The 25,652-nt window shown below is 41.5% G+C and overlaps 1 protein-coding gene and 1 long non-coding RNA gene across 2 annotated transcripts in view; one reads left to right on the forward strand and one right to left on the reverse strand.

Annotated features, from left to right (window-relative positions):
- The window catches only part of KLF13 (KLF transcription factor 13), a 207,888-nt gene that overhangs the window by 136,543 nt on the left and 45,693 nt on the right, over nt 1–25,652 (forward strand). The window lies entirely within an intron of this gene.
- LOC148540342 (uncharacterized) lies at nt 118–23,154 on the reverse strand. The gene is made up of 4 exons (XR_015869459.1): nt 23,022–23,154; nt 10,336–10,481; nt 7,950–8,111; nt 118–2,366 (listed from the first exon to the last, which is right to left on the reverse strand). It is a non-coding gene; the product is annotated as an uncharacterized LOC148540342 (long non-coding RNA).

The raw sequence follows: 25,652 nt of genomic DNA on the forward strand, positions 1-25,652 counted from the left end.
TAATCTGAAGATATGTATGATGAATAATGAAGCTAAAGTCTTGGCACTTTCTGAAACAATCAACCACAACTCATATTATTATTATTATTATCCTTTATTTATATGGCGCCACAAGGGTTCTGCAGCGCCTTACACAATACATAAACTAATAAGCACACAAGAAAACAGATATTAACAGTACAAACAATGCAGGACATATACATGATTTATACATTGATGCATAACACTTAGATAAGCAGCATGGTATCTGTAACCAAGGGTTGGGTGCTGTTGTAAATTAGAGTATAATTAAGTGAAGGAGAAGCACATGAGGGAAGAGGGCCCTGCTCATGAGAGCTTACATTCTAAAAAGGGGAGGGGGCTGACAGATATGGGTGACACAGATTGGCTGGATACAAGGATACAAGGGTTACAGTAGTCTAACATCTATGGAAAGGTTAGTCTAAACTTAGGAAAAAAAAAAATATGAGTACAGCAAAATTGCACCAAGCCTCATGATTAGGGGGCCACAGCCATGGACCATTTGAGAGGTCATCTGGCTGCGTGGTTCGGTAAGGTATAGTTGGAGTGGATAAGCATTTTGCATGGGGAGATCACGAGGGATGGGGGCAGCATTGGAGAATCAGGTGCAGGCACAATCCATAGGCATGTTGGAAGTGTGGTGGTAGATAAAAACAGTCCTTAATAGCAGGATTTGCTGATCTGTTAAATTCTCCTGTTCTCCTCCTGTTTAACTCCTGAATAACTCCAGCTTTAACTTAAATGTTCTATTGACACTTTAAACTATGCACTTCAAACCTAGGCACTGATGTTATAGCAGCCCATATGGTGTATAGCAGAACATATGGTGTTCTTCCCAAAGGTCAATGATAAATCAACAATGAAGCCCGTAGATATGTGGGTCCAGGGCTTTGCAGGAATGGACAGCTGCAATAATTGTCCAATAATTGTCACAAGCCTGAATGTTTTCTTTAACATGGTAGGCCACCACACAGAATGGGTCTTGGATATTCTGTGATGTCATGATAGCTTGCTCAAATGGATTTTAGACAAAACTGAACCTCTGAATCATTCAGGAACAAATAGTAGCCCAGGAGGAGTTCCAGGAGGATCCTGATCCTGGAGGCAATACATGTATCTTCAGATTACATGGATTGCCTCTTGACAGTGTCTCCGATAGAGGATCCCAGCTCTCAGTGATCAACTGACAAAGCCGCCAAAGTCATAGTAGGCAGGGAAACGCATTGAGGAATCACCAATTACATATTGGCCAGTCGGTGACTTGTCCTGCACTGTGATGATCTGCGCGAATAATACCCTCTGGATATAGCTGCATGATAGGGAAGCTGCCAGCAGCTGGATTGACACAATGTGCTTCAATACTATTATACAGAGGATACTTTTCATTACTGAGAGCTTTTATGAAGTTCCATTTGGCCAGGTATGGATCACTGAGAGCTGTAAGTTTGTTGGGACATTCCAAGTTGAGTATGGATCTTGTTACAAACATCGATATTACTAATCTAAAGCTCAACTTGACTATTGCTACATTCAAACAAAACCACACTGCTACCTGTTCTAACAAGTGACTGCTGAATCTAATCTATATCCTACAGCTAAACTAACATATTTGCTGGTCCAATAATTCTAACAAGACTAAAGACTTTAGAGTATTTGTGTGTATGCTGTATTATTGCTTTATTACTTACTGCAGTTGTCTATATATGATCATATTCCTGTGCTGAGTATTGGATCATTTTATTATTGAGATAATGTTTAATTACTGAGTATTCTATATTTTAACTTATTATACCGGCCGGTAAATGTATTAATATATATATTTTTTTATTAAATGAATATTGTAATTTGTTCTGATAATAAGCTCCAAGGGTTGGTAATTGCCCTTGTATAGAAGCTGGTGATTGTCAGTATAATTAGCACTGTTTTAGTTCAGAGGCATCTACTACAACAAAAGGTAACTCCAGGTTTGGATGATGAGGTATTGGGGCTGAAATTAATGCTTGTTTAGAGCATTGAAGGCTTTAAAGGTTTAAGGAGTCCAGTTTGTTGTATCAACTCCCTTTTTGGCTAAGGCAGTAATAGGAGCTGCCAAGACTGAAGAAGAACAAATACACCACCTATAATAATTTGCTAATCCAAGAAACCTTTGTATGGCCTTTAAATTGGTGGTTAAAACCCATTTGAGGACGGTTTGGAGTTTACTAGGATGGAAAAGCCTTTAGGAGAAATTACATAGCCCAGAAAAATAAATTCCTTGAATTAGAACTTGCATTTTTCCAGTTTAGCAAATAAGTGATGTTCACAGAGTATCTGAAGGACTTGCTTGATGTGACAGCAATGAAGATCTGTGGATTGAGAGTAAATCAAAATATTGTCAAGATATACGATGATGAATACCCCCAGGAATGCACGGAGTACGTCATTATTTAGATCTTGGAAAACTGCAGGAGGATTTGAAAGGCCAAGCGGCATGACAAGATATTTATAATGCCCTGATTAGGTATTGAAGGCCATCTTCCATTAGTCTCCACCCCTTATGTGGATAAGATTGTATGCACCACGTAAATTTATCTTAGAGAAAATTGTGGTATTCCTTAATTGATAGAAAAGAACGGAGGTGAGGGGAAGAGGGTAGGTTTTTTATAGTGTTTTCTATAGTCAATACAAGGTTTTAGGCTGCCCACTTTCTTGGACACAAAGATAAACCCTGTTCCAGTGGGAGAAATTGAATAACAGCATTGCTATAATCCTGCAAAAAAGGAGTTATTCACGCCCTGATAGGCTAATACAATTTATAGAAACACAGCCTAGCCAAGGGAAGGAAAACCATAGTTGGCTGACCCATCTGAAGGTGAAAAACAGCAAAACCTCTTTGAGGGCAAAAGCAGAAAAGCCCTTCAAAATCCCTCGCGGCAGTAGGCATAAGGCCCCTGGGTTTCCCAACAAACTCGCAAGAAGCGCTGCTAAGTATGCAACTTAACGCCACGCAACTAATTCCCGTAGGATGACGACTACCATCGACCTAAATTTTTTAAGGCATCAACGGAAGCACCTGCAGCTGTCATGCAGATTGCTGCCCCAATCCTGGAGAATGTGTGCCAAACTGATCTAGCGGCAATTCTAAAGCAACAAAAGTTGTGAAAAACCCTTGTGAAGTAAAACCTAGATAATGTTGTCTGAGTGGTGTGGATGAGCCAGCGTGCACTGCCTGGGGGCCGTAACCCATTAAACATATAGCCAAGCCGACTAGGATTGGTGAAAGGATGTGCTTGAGCTGGGATAGAGGTCCATCACCCTTTAGCAAGCTGAAAAGTTTAACAATCCATGAATACGACACAATTATAGGTTAAACTGAAAAGTTAATTCTCAAACAACAACCCATTGATGTCTAACTCATCTTCTTTGAGAACAACCTGCCAATTATAACGATCATTAAATAAGCTAACCACAATACAAAATTAAAGAGTTGTGCCTCTTAATAAACCAATGCGATACCTGATCCTATGACTAACAGATCCTCTAAAATTTATAGCTCAATAGGTCTTCGTGAAATCATTTAGAATGAGGCGCTGCACCCCTGACCTCTCTCTACCTTTTCTAATTAAAAACTATAAGCTCGCCACCGGCGTACCAGGAAACATTGCGAAATATGAAAACGCTATACCTAGTTGCCGACGTGAACGCTCCGCAACGACTTATCTTGTGCCATTTCCAAACAATTCTAACAGGTATGCCTGGAATGACGAATCTCCTTTACCCTCTTAAGCCAAGAAACCTTGCTAAACATTACGAGCCATCAACTAAATCTACAGCGTACGCGGAGCAAAGGACGTCAAAACAAACTACTTAACTTCCGGCGCTACAACCAGCCGATATTAACAGGACCAGAGTAAGCTGTGTATCTCAGCAAAAAGGGGGGAGGCCAGCCCCCGAAACCCAATCCATGGACAACGAGACAAGCACATCTGCTGTCCCGTATTCCACTCCCGGAACGTGACTAGCCCTAAACATCTATGCTCGTGCGCAAACAGACAAAGAGGTGATAAAATGCCTAAACAAAAAACGCAAAGCCGGAGCGAACTCAGCCCCGTAAATATTGATAGCATGAACTACCTAAAATACCTCTGCATAACCTAATCCTACTGCTGCCAAGTGTGGTAGCCCAGATTTCAGTAACAACCGTGATTGTAAAAACTTTAAAAAAACAGCATACTGGCAGTTATATCGTACCGCATCCATGATTCCTGCCAAATTCTCGCGCACTGTCCCCACTGATAACTCCCCGGAAACTATGGAGCTAGACGCATCCTTAAACAAATGAAGCGTGTAATTGTCCGCCTGAGCGGTAGTCAATTCTAACTCCGGTGAACTCCCGAAACATAACCCACCAAACGTGCAGAACCTTCCACAAGTCCTGAGACAAGAGAAGATGGTGAGATTTTGACCCCTGGCTATGGAGCGGTGCAAATGACACCAATTTCTAGCACATGGGTATTACTCTACAATCAACATTCTTGTCCTAAAAGCGATCGCAATTGCTTTAGAGACACTTCCACAATAATTCCCAATTTACCAACTTTAAACCAAAGGCAATCGGCAAAGACCTAGCAAATTTTCGATATCTATCCCCAGATAGGACAAACGTGTAAGCAGACACCTCAGTTTCGTTGCGAGAAACCGGTACGCCTAGAATCAATACAAAACGCCTGTAAACAAAAAGTAATTATTGTAAACTAAAAACCACCGCATGACCCCACTACAGATAAAGCAACCTAAGAATTGGTCTGCCCTGACGTGCACGTGCTTGCCCGCACCATTGCTAAAATGAGCTGCCACATTCGACAAAGAAAAGTAAACAGAACAACCCACTGGACAGAACTTATCCACGGAATAATTTCCAGCGACTTAAAATTCCCGAACACAGAAAAGATACGGAGAGAAAGCGGCCTTAAACTAAATGTGTACGATATCCCCCTTTTTTATTATATATATTTTTAGTTAGGTGAGCTCGTTCCAAAGACTTCACACCCCTTCCAGCGCCTTGCTCGAAGGATTGATACACTAACGCGTCCTTGACGGATCACCGTTCCGGGTAGAAAAGTTGCATAATAAATCTAAACTTGCCCGTCACCCTCCTAGGTACAAACCCCAACAGCGAAGTGCAAGACAATAAAGGGCCACACATGTGCTCCAATCTAACCTCCACTGCCAAACTACTCCTAACGAATCCTGGGTTATTGCGTATGGGCTGACAGTTCTGTTGGGAATACAACATATACAGTATATTGTGCGTTAAAAGCAAACAAAAACCCAAATTCACAACCACCGAACGCTATGTAATACCCCTTCGCTATTCGTTCTGATATCCCCTTGACCCGCTCCTGTACCACCAATGCGGCTATATTACTGACCGATAGCCGTCACCACACAGCATGCAGAATTTTAATGCACCTACGCTCAACTTCCTGTTACACTGGGCATTAGCGAACGAATAGCCTTAACCGCGTATGGCATTTGAGGTACTTGGACCAGCTGAACAGTACTGCCCCCAGGCCAACGTGAAACCTCATAGTTATGCAGGACTGCCGAGTAACCTTCCACCAAACAACTCCACGTCGTTGGATCACAAAATTAAACTGCGAATACGAACAAGCCGGCTAACCAAATCGGGGATGACCGACGGTAACCGACACCAAAATGTAAACAAGGCCTTCGTCTGAAACACAGAGAACGTACAAACTCCACATAGGTAGGACCTTATTGGGTTTCAAACCTGAACCCTCGGTACTGTGAGGCAGGAATGTGAGGCAGGAACGCGAACCACTACTCCAATCTTGCTGCTGTTCATACATTTTACATCCGCCGTACTTACTGACAAACATACCCACCAACTTGCTTTATCTAAACCACTCCCTGAAACCAGAGTACATCAAATCAAATCTAATTTATTGTCACATCCACATAAAATGCATCAGCGAAAGTAAAATGCAAGATACTCACAGTCAGCAATTACATAACATCATTTAAAATATTTAAATTAACTATAGCAGCAGGGAAAAAATTATTCCGCATCCTACTAGTACGCTACTTGAGACATCTAAAACGCTTCTCAGAAGGCAAAAGTGACAATAGAGAGTGACAAGGATGGCTGTGGTCAACGACCATCTTATTAGCTTTAAAAGCACACCTTTTAACATAAATGTCCTCTAGCCTAGGTAAGGACTGACCAATAATTCTTTCAACTGCCCTGATCACTCTAGTCAGCGATCTCTGCTCCAAACATGTGGAGTTCCCATACCAAACAGTAATCGAATAAGTTAAAAGGCTCTCAATTATACCACGGTAAAAATTTACCAGCAACGGCCTAGATAATCCACATCCTTTTAATTTCCTAAGGAAATACAGGCGTTGCTGAGCCTTTCCTACCACTAAAGAAACATGCGACGACCACGACAGGTCCTCCGAAAATACAATACCAAGAAACTTAAAATCACCCACCCTCTCTACTTCAACGCTGTTCAAAATTAAAGGACGGGGAACATTTTTCCTAGACCTCCTAAAATCAACCGCCACCTCTTTAGTTTTTTTACTGTTTAACAGCAACTTGTTGTCCATACCCCATCTAGTAAGTCGATCTACCTCCGCCCTATAGCCATCCTCATCCTCGTTAGTAATCAGACCTACAACTGTCGTATCGTCAGCAAATTTCACAATAAGATTAGATACAGAACTAGAAACACAGTCTGATGTATACAAGGAATAAAGAAAGGGACTAAGAACACAACACCTGTATTCACAACAATTGGAGATGAAAACTGATCTCCCAGCCTAACTGACTGCGAACGGTCAGACAGAAAGTCCAGCAACCAATTGCAAATAGACTTATCTAACCCAATTGCCAACAATTTAGCAATAAGTAAAGACAGGACAACGATGTTAAAAGCAGAGCTGTAGTCTACAAACAGCAATCTGACATACGAATCCTTATTCTCTAAATGGCACAATACCCTATGAAGGACCATAAGAGCAACGTCTTCAGTAGATCTATTAGATCTATATGCAAATTGATAATTATCAAAAGTATCTGGAATGCTACCCTTAAGGCGAACCAGGACCAAACGCTGAAAACACTTCATGATTAATGAAGTAAGGGCAATAGGGCGATAGTCATTTAGCCCAGAAATGGACATAGTTTTAGGAACTGGAATAATTGTGGTAGTCTTAAGACAACCCAGGACACTACCTTGAGCAAGGGACAAGTTAAAAATAATCGTGAGAATGCCAGACAATTGATCTGCACACTCACGCAAAACCTTGCCGGGAATACAGTCAGGGCCAGCAGCCTTCCTAGAACTGGTTCCTCGCAAACAAGACCGGACATCAGCTTCTGCCAAGATCCAAGAACCCCCAGGGTCTTTAAACGGGATAGCACAGGTATTATCCACACCTTCATACCTAGCATAGAATTTATTAAATTCATCCGGCGAAAGGCCACCCACCTTGGGACCACCTAAATTCAAAGCTTTGTAGTCGGTTAAGTTCTTAATTCCCTGCCACAGAGACCTAGAATCACCAGATTCATTAAAGTGACACTCTATCTTATCGGAGTAGGCCTTCTTAGCCAGGCCAATACCCTTCTTCATTCAGATTACATGAAAGTATAAGAAATTCCACACAGTCGGGGTTGCCATAACTTTAACCCCAAACCACCTAAGTAGAGCTGCGTTTGCACAATAGACCCCACCCCCCGCTGCAACCAGGACCCTAGCTGCTAATATAGTACTAGATCTCTTTTGGCTTTTATGCTTACCCTTAAGCGTTTGCACAAACGCCCCTTAAACTGACAGGGCCTATGGTGTATCTGGAAGAATTGCTATACATAGCAAAGAAAAGTAAAACGCTCTATAAAAAGATAACAATATGCTCACGTGATCCGGTGGATGAAGGCCCAGCCCCGAACGACTGCCTGCTAACGCTTGTCCCTCGTCACGCGGTCGCCCCCCACGACTTGAGTCACCTTCTGAATGTCCTAGACAGCTGAAGGCACCTTCTACGAAACCTTGGAAGACTCCTATACGAAAACCTGAGGACTTGAAATAAAACACATTAGGTGGAAGCATGGGGCGTGACCTCTCTAAGCTGAACAGGACGGTGGAATGGTGGTGGTGTGCCCAGGAGTAGTGGGAGGGGGGGTAAATGTGAAATGGGGTTGGAATGCAGGGCGGCTGTAATTGCTATGGAACGGGGGGCTAAATGTGAAATGGGGACAGACGGGTAAAAACCTGGGGGCGTGAACTGTTGCTATGGTGGGGTGGCGGCCAGTGTGCACCAATGGGTGGTGACTGGGAGTGGGTGCGTGATGGCATGCAGGCCGTGTCGCCATTGCTGCCATTGCGGAGGAGGGGGAGAGTGGGCAAACCAGCATTGAAGGGAGGGGGGTGTTGAAGCCCCTGGGCATGTTAAATCCACTGGGGGGGATACAAAAAGGGGGGGGAAGCGGGCACTGGCCCCCTGGTACCAAGTAAGGGGCAAACAAGTGCACCCAGGGGGTGCTCCCCGCTTATTGCATGGGGCGGGGGGCAGCAGAGGCCATCATGTGACCTAAAATGTAGTGGGCGGGGCCAGCGGTAGTGTGGAGTGCGGGGAAGCCTGGGCCGGTTGTTCATGCGCCACCTGGCGGGGGGTGCCCGACCAACTGCGGAGCCCCCTGAGAGCCAGGGCTGGTAGTGAAGGGGGGGGGACACAGCACCAGTGCACACGCGAGAGGGTGGAGGGAGGCGCAGCCAGGCAATCTGCCCACCAGGCCATGCCCGATGCATGCGGAGCCCCCCGCCAGGCGATGCATGGGGGGGCGAACGCAACAGCAGTGCCGGGTCTCTCTGCATGCTTGCGGGGAAGTGGAGGAAGGCGCAGCATGGCTGGCTGCCAGATGCACGTTTCACGCCTGGAGGGAGCTGAAAGTGCTGGGTAAGAAGAAATAAGCAGCTTGGTGGGGAGGTGGGGGGGGGGGGCAGTGGTGACGGGGCAAAGTGGAGGAGTGGACGCCAGGTTTGGAAGCAGGGGGGGAGATGAGCAGAAAGATACTGCTACACTGGGCACGGGTAGAAGGACACAGGGGGGGTAAGGCTGGATGTGGAAGTGGGTCTACAGCTAGCAAGAATACAGTGGGGCAGATGCAAAATGTATCAGCAACAGTGATACTCAGCCAGTCTGGTTCAAAAACTCGAGAAGTGGAAGATTGCTCTTCTTCCAGACTATTTATAATGAATGGTAGGGGCCTTGCCCCTTATTACTGCCATAGGCTACTATTTTGATGGGCATATTCCTGGCTACGCCCCAACTCTCCTTTAACCCCTGGTGAACTAGCAATATTCCATCACTAAACAGGGTGCTTTTCTTTCCTCAAACTTATTCAAGTATTCGGATCTATTTAGGCTACATTGTTTCATCTTAGTTTCTCTTTAAGTGTTATATATCTTTTAGCAGCTTTATGTGGTATTCTTTGAACAAGGCTCTGCGACGCCCTGCACTGACCCTGCCCCTAAACTCGTGACATCATTACTTCATGCCTAGGGGGCGGGGCCGCCAGCTCTAGTAAGTAAAGCACTGCCCAGAGTGTCCTAAGGATGCTCCTTGCAGCAAGGTGCCTGCACGGAGCTCAATAGCAGTGCTACTGGCTACAGGGTGCCGTTTCAGGCCCCCTACAAGCCACAAGCAGGTGCTGTGGGGCAGCATCTGTGCCGCTCCCAGGGAGCTGCAACCTATGCGACGGCACCGCTCGCACATCCCTAGTTACAGCCCTGCCCATTATTAATGTATTGGAGTTGGTCACTGTACCAACATGTCTGTCTATTTAGTGAACTGTATGCTTTTGGCAGTATTTTCATAGACTTGTGTATATGTTTCCATGGCGATGGGGGCACTTCCTTTTTGACATAACATTGTCATGTTCACTTCTGGTCAGTATGGCATCCACACACCAGATGGTGCTACTTAAGTAAGAACCTAATTTCTTGTTTGTCCCTTCCGTAAGAACAATTAAGTTCTAAAATGTAGAATAACCTATTTGGTGTGCCACCGACATTTGCTATTTGTTGGTGGCAAAATATTCTCTGTAAAGTGCTGCAGAATATGTGTGCACTATATGTATAACTGCTAATAAATAAATTATACATGTAATTATAGTCAAATCCAGGCAGCGGCACCCAGCGGATTTACACAGACAACTTAAAACAGATCCATTTGCATCAACGTTTCGGGTTTACTTCAACTCGTCATCAGGATACATAAACAGTGAAATGAAATAGCACATACCTTAAATACCCCATAAATGGACCCCTGGATCACCGCTGGCTCCGTCGGCGTCTCACCATCCACTTCCATAAGGCACGCCGCATGGTCTGCATGAAGCTTCGCACCCGTTGTCATGGTAACCTTGTGTGTGCCTGTACACATTCCCCCTGCAATAAAAGTAAAGAAACATAGGTTAGTGAGATTAAAACAGCGCTGTGAGTAAAAGTATATCACTAGCACAGAGTATAATCAACAGAGTGTAAAGGTGCCCACACACATAGCGACATTTTACACGATTTGGCCGATTTCGACGAATCGTGACGACGAATCGGGTAAAAAAAAGTACAAATCGTGAGTTTATACTCACGAGCACGATGCCGATGCGCGTCCCCGCTCGTCGTATATCGCATCTTCTGATCTGCCGTGCTGTAGGGCAGATTAGTCAATCTGGGATACAATGCATTGGCTGCAAGATAGATCTTTAGTCAGATTGGACATTTTTAACTCCAAATCGTGATCACGACGGCAAGGGAGCTCCCGTGAAAGTTCATGAGGAAATTGGCCATAAAATCGTATCGTGAGCACATCGGTATATGTGTGGGCACCTTTTGACAAGACCATAGAATAGCACCAATAATCTACACATTAAGAATATTACACAAATATAAACAGGTAGATAGTGCCAACCAAAAATGACAGATAAAATCTCTCTCTCTCTCTCTTTCTATATATATATCTCAAAAACAGATACTTAAGTGCAATGCATATTAGCAGCATTACTAGATTGTATACTATCAGCATTAAACAATTATGCGAAGAAGCAAAAGGACAGAAAGGTCTTACTGGTGCACTCTTGAGACAGTTTGAATATAACAAATGAAAAAAATAATTGACAACAGAGAAAAGTTTTTTAAATAGATAATACTTAACTTTTACTAATCAATTTTAAAAAAGAGAAAACAGAGAGTGTATTGATAGATACACATCTAAGTGCCTGAGATCTCAAAAATAAACATATTTAATAACATAGTACATCAATGAATTATACATATGAGAACAGTCTTGGCGAAAATATTAGTACCCAATTCCTAGTGTGTTATAATAACCAATAAATAAATCATAAATTGATAGGAAAATTGGGATAAAAAACCACCTTCTTCAATTGTCAAATGTGTGAGCAAAATTATTGCTCCACCAAATATTGGTTTACTTTAAACACATCAAAAAGAGACGTAGCCACATATCACAATAATCAATCTTAATGTATATAAAATGTGAGAGCATCAAAGATAGTTAAGAATCTATCTTGTCATTTAACTACACACTGACAAGTGATAATGCTCACTTAAACGAGGTATTTAAATAAGAGAATCTGAATCAGTATCCAAGAGTATATATAAAACAAAAAAATTTATATATCTGCATATTAGTGATCTGAAGGTAATTCATGTAGTAATCACGAAGGTAACCAAATTGTAGGACTCAGTACCCAAAATAATTAGTAGATAATTAGAGTTAATACTCCAATTTAATCATTCCATGTGAGAGTTCATTTGTGAACATGTAATTATAGTGCAAGGTGCTTATAATAATCAATATCACATAGTTAATGCTTATAAACCACAAATAATAAATTGATTCACAAGAATTTCTTTATAAACATACCTCTAATTAAAGTGTTAAGTGCTTGCAATGGTCACTACTGAATAATTGGTACATAGGAGCCACAGACAATGGATTAAATCACATAAATTCAAATATTATAGGCATAAATGTCATGATAATAACTGATGATAAATGAAAAACTTTTTGATATCTCAGTAGATATGTACAATAAGAATCACCAAATTATAAAGTTGAAAGAAAAGCCTGGGGAGAAGATGTCATACCACTTCTGCTGTCCCTTGTCAAATAAATTTCAAATAAGGGATGAGAGAGAAGTAAACATTGTCCCCAGGGAAACAACAGTTTGGGAGCGCTTCTGCTGTCCCTGCTCCTGACAGTATCTCCCCTCTGTTACTGTAAATGCATTGCAGAGAAGGAGTTTCAGTCAAGCTTGAATAAGAGAGAGCGGTAAAGGGATAGAGAATATTAAAGGAATACCTCGTGAAGGAATGCGGCTGCCGGTGGTGTATCAGCTGGGCTGTGAAGTGCATACAGCTCGCCAGGTATCGTAGGCAGGAGATGCAGCTGCCTGTGGATCAGCTGAGCTGTGTAGCACAAACAGCCCGTTGGGTGGACGTGCGTTTCGCCTCTGATGGCTTGGTCACCTGATCGTCATGATACACCTGCCCAGCTGATACACCGCCGGCAGCCGCATCTCCTGCCTAGTACATTCCTTCACGAGGTATTCCTTTATTCTTCTCTATCCTTATAGCGCTCTCTCAAGCCGGACTGAAACTCCTCCTCTGCAATGCATTTACAGTAACAGAGGGGAGATACTGTCAGGAGCGGGAACAGCAGAAGTGCTCTCAAACTGTTGTTTCCCTGGGGACAATGTTTACTTCTCTCTCATCCCTTGTTTGAAATTTATTTGACAAGGGACAGCAGAAGCGGTATGACATATTTTCTCCCCAGGCTTTTCTTTCAACTTTATGATTTGGTGATTCTTATTGTACATATCTACTGAGATATCAAAAAGTTTTTCATTTATGATCAGTTATTATCATGACATTTATGCCTATAATATTTGAATTTATGTGATTTAATCCATTGTCTGTGGCTCCTATGTACCAATTATTCAATAGTGACCATTGCAAGCACTTAACACTTTAATTAGAGGTATGTTTATAAAGGAATTCTTGTGAATCAATTTATTATTTGTGGTTTCTAATCATTAACTATGTGATATTGATTATTATAAGCACCTTGCACTATAATTACATGTGTTCACAAATGAACTCTCACATGGAATGATTAAATTGGAGTATTAACTCTAATTATCTACTAATTATTTTGGGTACTGAGTCCTACAATTTGGTTACCTTCGTGATTACTACATGAATTACCTTCAGATCACTAATATGCAGATATATACATTTTTTTGTTTTATATATACTCTTGGGTACTGATTCAGATTCTCTTATTTAAATACCTCGTTTAAGTGAGCATTATCACTTGTCAGTGTGTAGTTAAATGACAAGATAGATTCTTAACTATCTTTGATGCTCTCACATTTTATATACATTAAGATTGATTATTGTGATATGTGGCTACGTCTCTTTTTTATTTGTTTCAAAAAATATTTGGTGGAGCAATAATTTTGCTCACACATTTGACAATTGAAGAAGGTGGTTTTTTATCCCAATTTTCCTATCAATTTATGATTTATTTATTGGTTATTATAACACACTAGGAATTGGGTACTAATATTTTCGCCAAGACTGTTCTCATATGTATAATTCATTGATGTACTATGTTATTAAATATGTTTATTTTTGAGATCTCAGGCACTTAGATGTGTATCTATCAATACACTCTCTGTTTTCTCTTTTTTAAAATTGATTAGTAAAAGTTAAGTATTATTTATTTAAAAAACTTATTTCTCTGTTGTCAATAATTTTTTTCATTTGTTATATTCAAACTGTCTCAAGAGTGCACCAGTAAGACCTTTTTGTCCTTTTGCTTCTTCGCATAATTGTTTAATTCTGATTTTTACAAATTTGTCTGGTAGCACCACCAACTATAGTATAAGTCTTATTATAATTTATCTTAGTTAAGACCTTAATGTTGGTTCTTTGATTATTACTATTATTATTTTGGAATTGATATATGATCCAACTGGTTGTCTAGTGCAGACCCCACCCAAACCCCTTTTTTCAGAGTTCTTTATACTATCAGCATAAGTACAACTTATTAGCATAGAGTAAAGTACATATTGCCAACATATATCACTGTATCAAAGTGATTCATACTGGATATAAGCAAACATATGAGAACATCGCATGGATAAGAGAATAAATCAGTAGAGGGACACAAAACTGTTATAAGAGGATCAGATAGATTATCCTCTCTTGTGTCTAGAAAATATATTCACACAGAAACCTGGCTCACAAAAGAACATTGACCGAGAAATGGTCATTAAGCCCTCCGGATTTCACAGTATCCAACTGGAAGATACACTTGGTTTCTATTTGTAGTAGCCTCCTATGTCGATCACCTCCCCGAGGGCTTTCTGGCACATGATCAGTAATCATGTGTTTAAAACTGGAGAGGCTAAGTCTGGCTTCTGCAATGTGTCTAGCGATGGGTTGATCTGAGGATATATATATATATATATACACACCTATAGATTGTAAGCTTGCGAGCAGGGCCTTCCTACCTATATATCTGTCTGTTATTACCCTGTTTTTGTTCTATAAATGTTACCAATTCTAAGGCACGACGAAATATGGTGTGCTATATAAGAAACTGTTAATAAATAAAATAATAAATAAATATATACTTTGCTGTAGCTGGCACTCCCTTACTGCAAACGAATTGCACCTGCGTCTGGTGTCTTCCTCGTGGTTACCTGGGCAGGTACCGACATAAATATATCCACTAACGAGAGGCGGCACTCAGATGACTTGGTAAAAAAAAACACCACAGAGACCTGTAGTACATCAACGTTTCAGAACTTGTATTGTATGTTCGTTCATCAGGACCTGACGAAAGAACATACAATTGTAATAATGAGAGAAGGGAAACAGGGCACTGGTAAGGAAAAAAGGAAATCACAATATGGTATTACATAAGTTGTTTACTACCCACTATTCCTAAAGGATGAAATGGTATGATATGATATCCATAAGTGTCATAAGTGTGGGGGTGCTCCCCTGAGAGTTAAGATTTAGAGTACAAATTGAGAGAAAAGGTTCTCTCAATTTGTAGAAAGAACATACAATACAAGGTCTAAAACGTTGATTTACTACAGGTCTCTGTGGTGTTTTTTTACCAAGTCGTCGGAGTGCCACCTTTCATTACTCCTTGTCAGTGTAGTTTCTTGCAATTCATCTTGCCATGACCTGTACAGTGTGTGATTATTAAATATGTCATTGCTCATACAATCAAAACATTTTCCTTCTGCTTGAGATGTACACACAGCAGTTAGGTGTCACGAGCCGCCGCACCGCGAATGCAGTGCAAAGCGAACATCGGGCGAGTGTTCGCTAAAACTCTGCCTACCTCCTGTCCATCATTTCGGGATCTATCCGGATTGGCTCCTGCGTCTATGTCCTTCTGGTGTGAACACTGCTCCGATGCCGGTGATAGCGTTTCACGTGTTTCCGGTTCTGGCATTGTCTCCTGTTATCCAGTCGAGTACCCAGTCCTCCTGCCTGTCCTGTATACCTGCCATTTGTGTCATCTGGGCGGCACGGTTCGCATACTATCTACCTGCCGTTTGTGTCATCCTGGAGGCACGGTCCGCACTTCAGCGTCAGCTGCTTGTGTCAAACCGGTGGCACAAGCCGCACTCCTGCATCCAAAGAACGCAAGTCAGCGTACTCACGCCTGTGTCAACCTGGCGTCACAGGCCGCACTCCAGCGTCAGCCGCTTGTGTTAACCCAGCAGCACAGATCGCACATCAGCGTCCACAGTACGCAAGCCGCATGCCACCAGCAGTCTTCAGCTACAGCAGCCAGCCAAGCACTTCCAGCCCTCAAGGCTGCTACATAACCCAAAGGCCACATCTCGTCTTAAGGCCCACAGGCCACAGCCAGTCAAGGCACTTCCAGCCCAAAGGCCTCATCTCATCTTAAGGCCCACAGACCACAGCCAGTCAAGGCACTTCCAGCCCTCAAGGATGCTACTTGGCCCAAAGGCCGCATCTTGTCTTAAGGCCCACAGGCCACAGCCAGCCACATATGAAGAAAAACCTGTATTGCTATATGTACAGTGCACATTATAAGACTTTGCTTGCCCAGCCTCTTAATGTTCAAAATTATACTTTTATCTAAAAGTTGTTTCATACTCATTATTTTAAGGTTATATTTGAAACCTTGGAATACATTAAAATAAATGCCCTCTAACTTCAATACAGTATATTTCTTTATTGTGCCTAGTACAGTGGAATATATGTAGGGCCGGATTAACAATGGGGCGGGTGGAGTTGCAGCTCCAGGCCTCCTCATGAAAACAGGCCCACAGCATCCTCTGTAGTGCAGAGAGCAGTGTTTACAGGATTTTTTTTTTTTATCTTCCTGTCACCACCCTGATCATTCACATACCAGCCGCCCAGGCTAAAGTATCACCCATTCACCAACAAATCACTGAAACCAAGCCTACCCTCGGGTCCATCTGAATTCCCCCCTTCCCCTTCCCCGGACTGGCCAAAGATGCTCCCTATGCAGTCTGAAGCTTTGTCCCATGTCGCTTAAAGCACTGCCCCCAGATCGCTCTAAGAACAGCTCAAGGAACCCATAAGAGAGAGCCCCTCTGCAGGAAAGTGTGCATAGAGTGGGAACCCACGAGAAGAGGTGGGCAGAAACAGTGCCTGCTGGTTTGTCCAGTGCTGGGTGCAGTAAGAAGTTGGGCCTGCACTAGTGCAAAATCCAGTGAGTGCCTTTTATCCATGTAATTATTATTTTTTTATTAAAATATTGGCTATTTAAGCCTAATTCCTGCTTAAAGTACCCTGTGAGTGTTATGTTATATCAATGAATGACATATCGCATAGTGCATATGCGGTTCTGTACAAACAATATGTTTGTAAACGATGTTGTTCACAGACATATCAGGTCAGCCCTGCAGCACAGTCGATGTTGGTATGTCTTGAAGATATCTGCCTGTGTGTACCCACCGGCCACCCGTACACTGGTTGCAAGAACCTCCCATACTGACATCACAACTGGATGTGCAAATTTTAAGTGCCCATGAAGTTGTGATGTTTTGCCAGACATCGAGCTGCCCATCGGTAAGCTTGTATTACTTACCAAATCGTCTGCTCAGTTGGCGGCATTGTCGGTCAGCCACTGAGTCGCTTAAGTGTGTACCCAGGTTAAGGTATCATATTTGATGTAGATGTGCCCTAGAATTAGCTAAAGTGATAGCACACCCCCTTGCATGGTGATCATGCCCATTTTAGTGCCATGACATGGGACCCCCCTCTAGAAATTCTGCATTTGCCGCTGTATTGATAGACAGATAGATAGATAGATAGATAGATAGATAGATAGATCTGCCCGCAGCTTGTTGTTTGATTTATCCAATTGCAGGGGCCATGGTGTGTAGCTGTGTATGGCAGTCACTTTGATGCTTGGTGTATTATATGGCGGGCACAGATGTTCTCTGTATTATATTATGGTCATTGCAATGCTCTCTGTATTTTATGATGGTCACTGCAATGCTCTATGCATTATATGGCAGTCACAAAGATGCTTTTTGTATTATATAATGGTGACTGCAATGCTCTCTGCATTATCTGGTGGTCACTGCAAAACTCTGTATTATATGGTGGTTACTGAGATGCTATGGCAGTCATTGTAATATGCTCTCTGCAGTATATGGCGGACACTGTAATGCTCTCTGTGTTGTATGGCAATCACTGTAATGCTCTGTGATGGTTGAGGTAACTTAGTCCAGGCAGCAATACTCAGCCATTGTTTTTTTAGCGACAGTTAAGCCTGCATGCTCCATTTGAAAAGTGTAGATATCCCAGAATAAATGTAGCAGACGCTGGCACCTTAATGTAGTGGGACTAAAAATAGGGTTTTCCCTCATACATTTTACTCTTTACAATACTGAAAGCTAGCTAAGGGTGACTACTATCTACAAGGTGGGGGAATGCCGAGCTGAGTCTTTGCCTGGGCTGACAGGAAGCCAAGCCTTCCACCTGTATGTATGCATACACATACATACAAATATCCACAACAGACCCCCACATATTATAGATCACATAAGTATATGTATGTATGTATGTGTGAAAATATATGCCAGGATATGGGAGAGCTAGGCACAGCGTAGGGTGTTCTAGAACTGTGTATGTATCTGGAATTGGCAGTGAAATACCATGACTGTTTTACTATTGTCGCTAATAGGCCGGTTTATCATATCCTGCATTTTAAATGCAGATAGGTTATCTAATTAAAAACTTCACATGAATTTAGGAAGAATCTCTTGCCGGGACACAGGCATGTACTGCGTATGTGTCATCAGCATTTGTCATGGAGGTTCACTCTCTGAAAAAATCTGTGGGACAGTAGAGCTTCACTTTCTAGAGCTTGGTAAATCCGACAGCGCTTGTCATACTCCCTGCAGTGGAAAACAATAGGCCCTTCATAAATTTCAGCTCCAGGCCCTTGTGGACATTATTCTGGCACTAAACATATGCAAAATATAAATCTCTGCTTCATCTTTAACAGGATAAAGGTAAACAGGGTTTGTGACTGCCTCATCTTTGCCAGCTATCTGTCACATATTTGGATCTCCATCCTGTATAAATCCCCAATGCCAGACCTACCCCTGTCACTACAGAGTGCTTCTGTATTTTCAGCGGATTATCACACATCAAAAAGGTTGACCGGAGGTTTTTGAAATAAAAATAAAGGGATTATTGGACACTGACAAAAATGGTAAGACATCTGTAGGAACTAGATAAATGATATTAACAAAGATTTACTAATACTAGCCAGCCAACGTTGGCTAGTGGTTTTTTATTATTATTATTTGAAAGCTACAATACACTAATTAACCAGTGCTAGCTACAACTATACATATTTTTTATTGTTTCAACTTCTGCTCTTTTCTTTATCATAGTTTTTGTTGTCTAAACACTTTTACAATGCTTATTTTTGGTAAAGGTATTGCTTAAGTTTTTTTCCTTGCCTTTCCTCCTCTCTCTCTATTGAGTTTTGCGCAATGTACACACGCCAACATTCTTTGTATCAGTGGTATTTTAAGTGTACTTTTAGGTCAGTGATTTTCAACTGGAGCCACACTATGCAAGATTTAAAAATTGCCAAGGCACACTATCCAGCATGCGGCGTGCGCAACCTATGAAAAATATATATATTGGTTCCCACATGGATTGGCCTCCACAGGAATAAAACACACTACATTGGCCTCAGAAATAAAACACACTACATTGGCCCCCACAGGAATAAAACACATACATTGGCCCCCACAGGAATAAAACACATACATTGGCCCCCACAGGAATAAAACACACTACATTGGCCCCCACAGGAATAAAACACACTACATTGGCCCCAGAGAAATAAAACACACTACATTGGCCCCAACAGGAATAAAACACATTACATTGGCCCCAGAGAAATAAAACACACTACATTGACCCCCACAGGAATAAAATACATATACATTGGCCCCCACAGGAATAAACCGCACATACATTGGCCCCAGATAAATAAAACATATATACACTGGCCCCCACAAAAAAAATCATTGGTTGGCACCCACGTAAAAATATCAACCACCAAAAAACAAAAACCTGTCCATCATACAGTGCAGAGCTGGCAGCAGCGAGCGGGCGTGCAGGCAGTCAGTCTGATGGGACTCGGGAGGGAAAGTGGGATTGTTTGCTGGTGGAGCGAGCGGGCTGACTGGCTTGCAACGCGGAATGCGTAACCTATGATGTCACGACGCCGTGTCTAGGCAGGTCACAGCCATGGAAAGCCTGAGCCTCCCAGAGGAGCTCAGCGGCAGCCCGGCCTGCAGTATAATGTGTGACCGCGGCCAGTGCCAGATTAAGGTCCTCATGGGCCTGGAGCTGAAATTTATGAAGGGCCTATTGTGTACTGCCGCAGGGGGTGTGACTACTGATATGGAGGTGTGACCAGTGATGTGGGGGCGTGGTTTGTGTCGTGGGGTGTGGCTAGCATCATGGAGCATAGCTACCCACATACATTGAACCATCTTCATCTCCCTCCCCTTTTTGATTATTACACACCCACACATATATATATTTACTGACAATAGCGTTTTTTTAACACTGAAACGTTGGTTACATCCGATTGTCTATGCCTGCTATTGTGCCGAGTGCCGCACCTTACTCTACTGCATGTTTTGCTTTTGTTGTAAGGGCACCGGCCAATGTGTACGTATGTGTGAATATATACACACACATACACAGTTTATATGTGTATATATATATATATATATATGTATATATATATATATATAAACACAGTATCTACATGTATAGACTATATATATATATATATATATATATACATACACAGTTTATAATATATATATATGCACAGTTTATATTTATATACATATAAATACAGTATATATATATATATATATAAATATATATATTAATATATATATAATACGACAGTGATCCGGCACTCACTGGTAGACAGTAGAGGTACTTGACAGGGTACCCTCCTTATAATGGCAAAAGGGTGCCCTCCTTATAATATAATGGCAAAAGGCAGCACCCAAGGTCCAAGTAATTGGTGAAAAAAGTGCTGAATTTATTCGTACGATGAGACTATGATGTACGAATAAATTCAGCACTTTTTTCACCAATTATTTGGTCCTTGAGTGTCGCCTTTTGCGCCATTATATATATATATATATATATATATACATATATATATATATATGTACACACACACACTGTATGGCGCAATATATACACAGACACTATGTGTGTGTGTGTGTGTGTGTATACATATATATATATATATATATATATATATACACACATACAGTTTATATGTGTGTATATATATACTGTATATATGCACACAGTTTATATATATATATACAGTCAGGTGCATAAATATTGGGACATTGACAGAATTTTCATAGTTTGGCCTCTATTCACCACCACAATGGCTTTAAAATGAAACAAATAAGATGTGCTTTAACTGCAGACTTTCAGATTTAATTTTATTGTAATTATATCCAAATCAGGTGAACGGTGTAGGAATTACAACGGTTTCTATATGTGCCTCCCACTTTGTAAGGGACCAAAAGTAATGGGACTGTCAACTCAAAAGCTATTTCATGGACAGGTGTGGGCTATTACCTCGTTATTTCATTATCAATTAAGCAGGTAAAAGGTCTGGAGTTGATTCTAGGTGTGACATTTGTATTTGGAATCAGTTGCTGTCGACTCTCAGTATGAGATCCAAAGAGCTGTCACTATCAGTGAAGCAAGCCATCATTAGGCTGAAAAATCAAAACAAACCCATCAGAGAGATAGAAAAAACATTAGGTGTGGCCAAATCAACTGTTTGGAACATTCTTAAAAAGAAAGAATGCACCGGACAGCTCAGCAACATCAAAAGACCCGGAAGACCACGGAAAACAACTGTGGTGGATGACAGAAGAATTATTTCCCTGGTGAAGAAAAACCCCTTGACAACAGTTGGCCAAATCAAGAACACTCTCCAGGAGGTAGGTGTATATGTGTCAAAGTCAACAAACAAGAGAAGACTTCACAAGAGTGAATATAGAGGGTTCACCACAAGATGTAAACCATTAGTGAGCCTCAAAAACAGGAAGACCAGATTAGAGTTTGCCAAACAACATCTAAAAAAGCCATTACAGTTCTGGAACAACATCCTATGGACAGATGAGACAAAGATCAACTTGTACCAGAGTGATGGGAAGAGAAGAGTATGGAGAAGGAAAGGAACTGCTCATGATCCAAAACATACCACCTCATCAGTGAAGCATGGTGGTGGTAGTGTCATGGCGTGGGCATGTATGGTTGCCAATGGAACTGGTTCCCTTGTATTTATTGATGATGTGACTGCTGATAAAAGCAGCAGAATGAATTCTGAAGTGTTTCGGGTAATATTATATGCTCATATTCAGTCAAATGCTTCAGAACTCATTGGATGGCGCTTCTCAGTGCAGATCGACAATGACCCGAAGCATACTGCAAAAGCAACCAAAGAGTTTTTTAAGGCTAAAAAGTGGAATGTTATGCAATGGCCAAGTCAATCCCCTGACCTGAATCCGATTGAGCATGCATTTCACTTGATAAAGACAAAACTGAAGGGAAAATGCCCCAAGAACAAGCAGGAACTGAAGACATTTGCAGTAGAGGCCTGGCAGAGCATTACCAGGGATGAAACCCAGCGTCTGGTGATGTCTATGCGTTCCAGACTTCAGGCTGTAATTGCCTGCAGAGGATTTGCAACAAAGTATTAAAAAGTGAAAGTTAGATTTGGGATTGTTTAGTTTGTCCCATTACTTTTGGCCCCTTAAAAAGTGGGAGGCACATATAGAAACCGTTGTAATTCCTACACCGTTCACCTGTTTTGGATGTAATTACCCTCAAATTAAATCTGAAAGTCTGCAGTTAAAGCACATCTTGTTTGTTTCATTTCAAAGCCATTATGGTGGTGAATAGAGGCCAAAATATGAAAATTCTGTCAATATCCCAATATTTACATTATGCACCTGACTGTATATATATAAAATCACATATGTATATATGCACACAGTTTATATATATTTATATATATATATATATATATATAAAATCACATATGTATATATGCACACAGTATGTGTATGTATATATATATATATATATATATATACATACAGTTTGTATACATGGTCTTTATTTACAGTATACTGTATGCACACATTATATATTTATAAACATACTTTTTTAAGAATATTTAATAATGTAATATTATGTAAGATCTGTATATGATTGATATGCATACATATCAATACATATACTGCTTCACAGCAGCAGCCTGGTATTAAGGATTGAAACCCAGCTCACCTTTGGGGGACTAAAAACCTTGCAGAACGTGACTGTGTCACCAGCCATGGAGGAGCTGTGAGCCTGTGTCCGAGGTGCTGTCAGTGGTCAGCCCTCAGGCTGCTGCAGAAGGTCGGTGCACAGCCTGGGTAGGGCTACGTTAGGACGTGGTGCAGTGGTGGCGGCGGGCGGGACCTATGTGACGTCACACGCAGTGACGTCACATGACGGGTAGGCTCCGCCGGCTGTTACTAGTGCTGGGAGGGCTAGAGAAGCCCAGCCCTCCATTGCGCTGCGGCCCTTACAGTATGTTTGGTCACCGGCGTTCCGGTGTCACGTGTCACAGCCGCGTCCGAGGTAGGGGGGTGTTATGCGCGGCCGGGGGGGGGAGCGTGGTCGGCCCTGAGGCTGCTGCAGAAGGAAATAAAAATTCCTTTCTACAGCAGCAGGCACACGCATCAGAGGGCTGTGGGCCTATTCTGATTGTAGGCCTGGAGCTGTGGCTCCATCAGCCCCATTACTAATCCGGCTCTGACTGCGGCGGCATAATTCACAACCACATGCGGTGCACTAGTTGAAAAACGCTGTTTTAGGCTGTGTACTAAAGTTATGTGTGGTAAAACCAGAAGGGCACGTTGTAAGATTTTTTTTCTTTTTTTAATGACAACTCTGCTGTATGCGTGCATGCGTGCGCTATGTCATGGAGTTAAATCAGGCTCCAAATTTATAATAATAGATATCCATCTCTTAAAACAATAAAACACACACTCACTATAGTTTTATTTATTATAAATGTTTGTTTGTGGGGTTTTTTTAAATTAACAAAATGTATACATTTTCTTTTTTAGCTGTGACCATTTTTACAGCTTAAAGTACACAAAGTATACAATAAAGACATAAAAAACACAGGAGTTACGCTGGAGATAGCAGTCAGATATCTGATACTTATTACAAACAGACACGCATACTAATAAAATCAAATATGTTTATGCTAGAAGCATGTACATTTTTAATATTATCATGTATTATTATTATTATTACAATAATGATAATCATCATAATAATGATAATTGAATAGAAAAAACTTTTTTCAAACAAACTCCAGCAGCGTATAAAATATACAGTACACAGACAATACAATATATAGAACTCTTTGTACAGCCTATATACTGATGAATGTGTGAGTCCCAGCTACTTTAGATAGCAGCATGTGTTAGTAGATTTATAAAGCCAAGTTTTTCCAAGTACTATTAGCAATTGATTAGCGGGCTGCAATAATTTAGAAGAGTGTGACGCATTTTGCTTATGTTCAAGGAAACTTTGTCAACTTGACACTACTCTGGTAATATTTTCCAACTAATTACTGGACAACACAGGTTAGAGGTGAAGGAGGTCCAGTTTGGATGTTTTAGGGCATGTTGCTATGAATTGCATTTTCACAGCACTTCCCCTAGCAATATAATGCCGTGTTTTTCCCCTATATGTGAACAGCTATAGAAATGTTAATTCATTATGGCAAAGCTTACTTAAAAATGAAACAGGATTGGTGAACATATATATTTTTTTATCAGCATATGTTATAGTCTCTACCGCATATATGTCTCTAATAAATACACAATGCAATATACAGTGCTTTTTTCTATGAAAGAAGGTACTGATACTCACCTAAAAATACAAGTTTATGCAAGATTTATAGTAGCTTCCAAACTTTGGAAGAGTCTTCAGTCACGTTTTTGTATTAATTTCTGAAATGATTGCGCGGATTTCTTCCTGTTTCCAGGACTAGTTATAAGTATTAAAAACTTGACAAAAAAAAAAAAAAATAGGTACTGGTACTGCGTACAGCTGAGTACCATCATAAAAAAAAACCCACTCACCATACATTAAACATGTATATGGAAACCACAGGGTAATCTTTAAATTAATACTCGACACATTAAGTAATGTTGAATGTTTGGAAACTTTTTACAACAACCAAAGCAAATCACAATCACTTATTCCACAAGTTTAAGGATAAATAGGAATTTAATAACTTTTAGACCCCCCTAGTTCTTTGCTAGTATGAAAGTGATTGCACTTAATTGTGGAGTGAATTGGAACAAGGCTATTATTGAGTTTTAGGGGGGAGGGGGAGTTCAATTAAAGGCGAAGGGTGCAATATGGCGTTTAAACGGCAGTCCACCTCGCACCCATCTTCCGGACGGCCGAATGCCCGATTCGCTCAAAAGTGCTCGCTACCCTATGGGTAGAATACGCTGCCATAAAGCGCGGCGGCTGCAGCGCAGATTCGGCCCGGGCTAATGTATTCGCTCTTAATTGAATTCCCCCCTTAGTGTTCTGACCTGTGTGTTGTCAGTGGCCAGCTGACATAAAAGTTTATGTTAGAGAGGAGTGCGCTCCAGGTCCATCTCCTGCTCTGTATTGAAGCCACTTTTACCAATTACTGCACATGCGTGAACCCGTGCCATCTTGCCGTGTGTGTGATATACTGCACAGACGTGCAGCACATGTTTCTCCAGGGTGTGAGTACCTATTTTATCACCGTTGTCACCAGCGGTGGATTGGGATGGAAAACCAGCCTGGGAATTTCTGAAGCAGCCCTAAATGAGCTTGGAGTCTGTGGAGGAGGCGAGGTCTGATGGCATATTTTAA

Source organism: Taudactylus pleione, unplaced genomic scaffold (assembly GCF_031769625.1).
Source record: "Taudactylus pleione unplaced genomic scaffold, aTauple2 ptg000019l, whole genome shotgun sequence".
NCBI classification, from domain to species: Eukaryota; Metazoa; Chordata; class Amphibia; order Anura; family Myobatrachidae; genus Taudactylus; species Taudactylus pleione.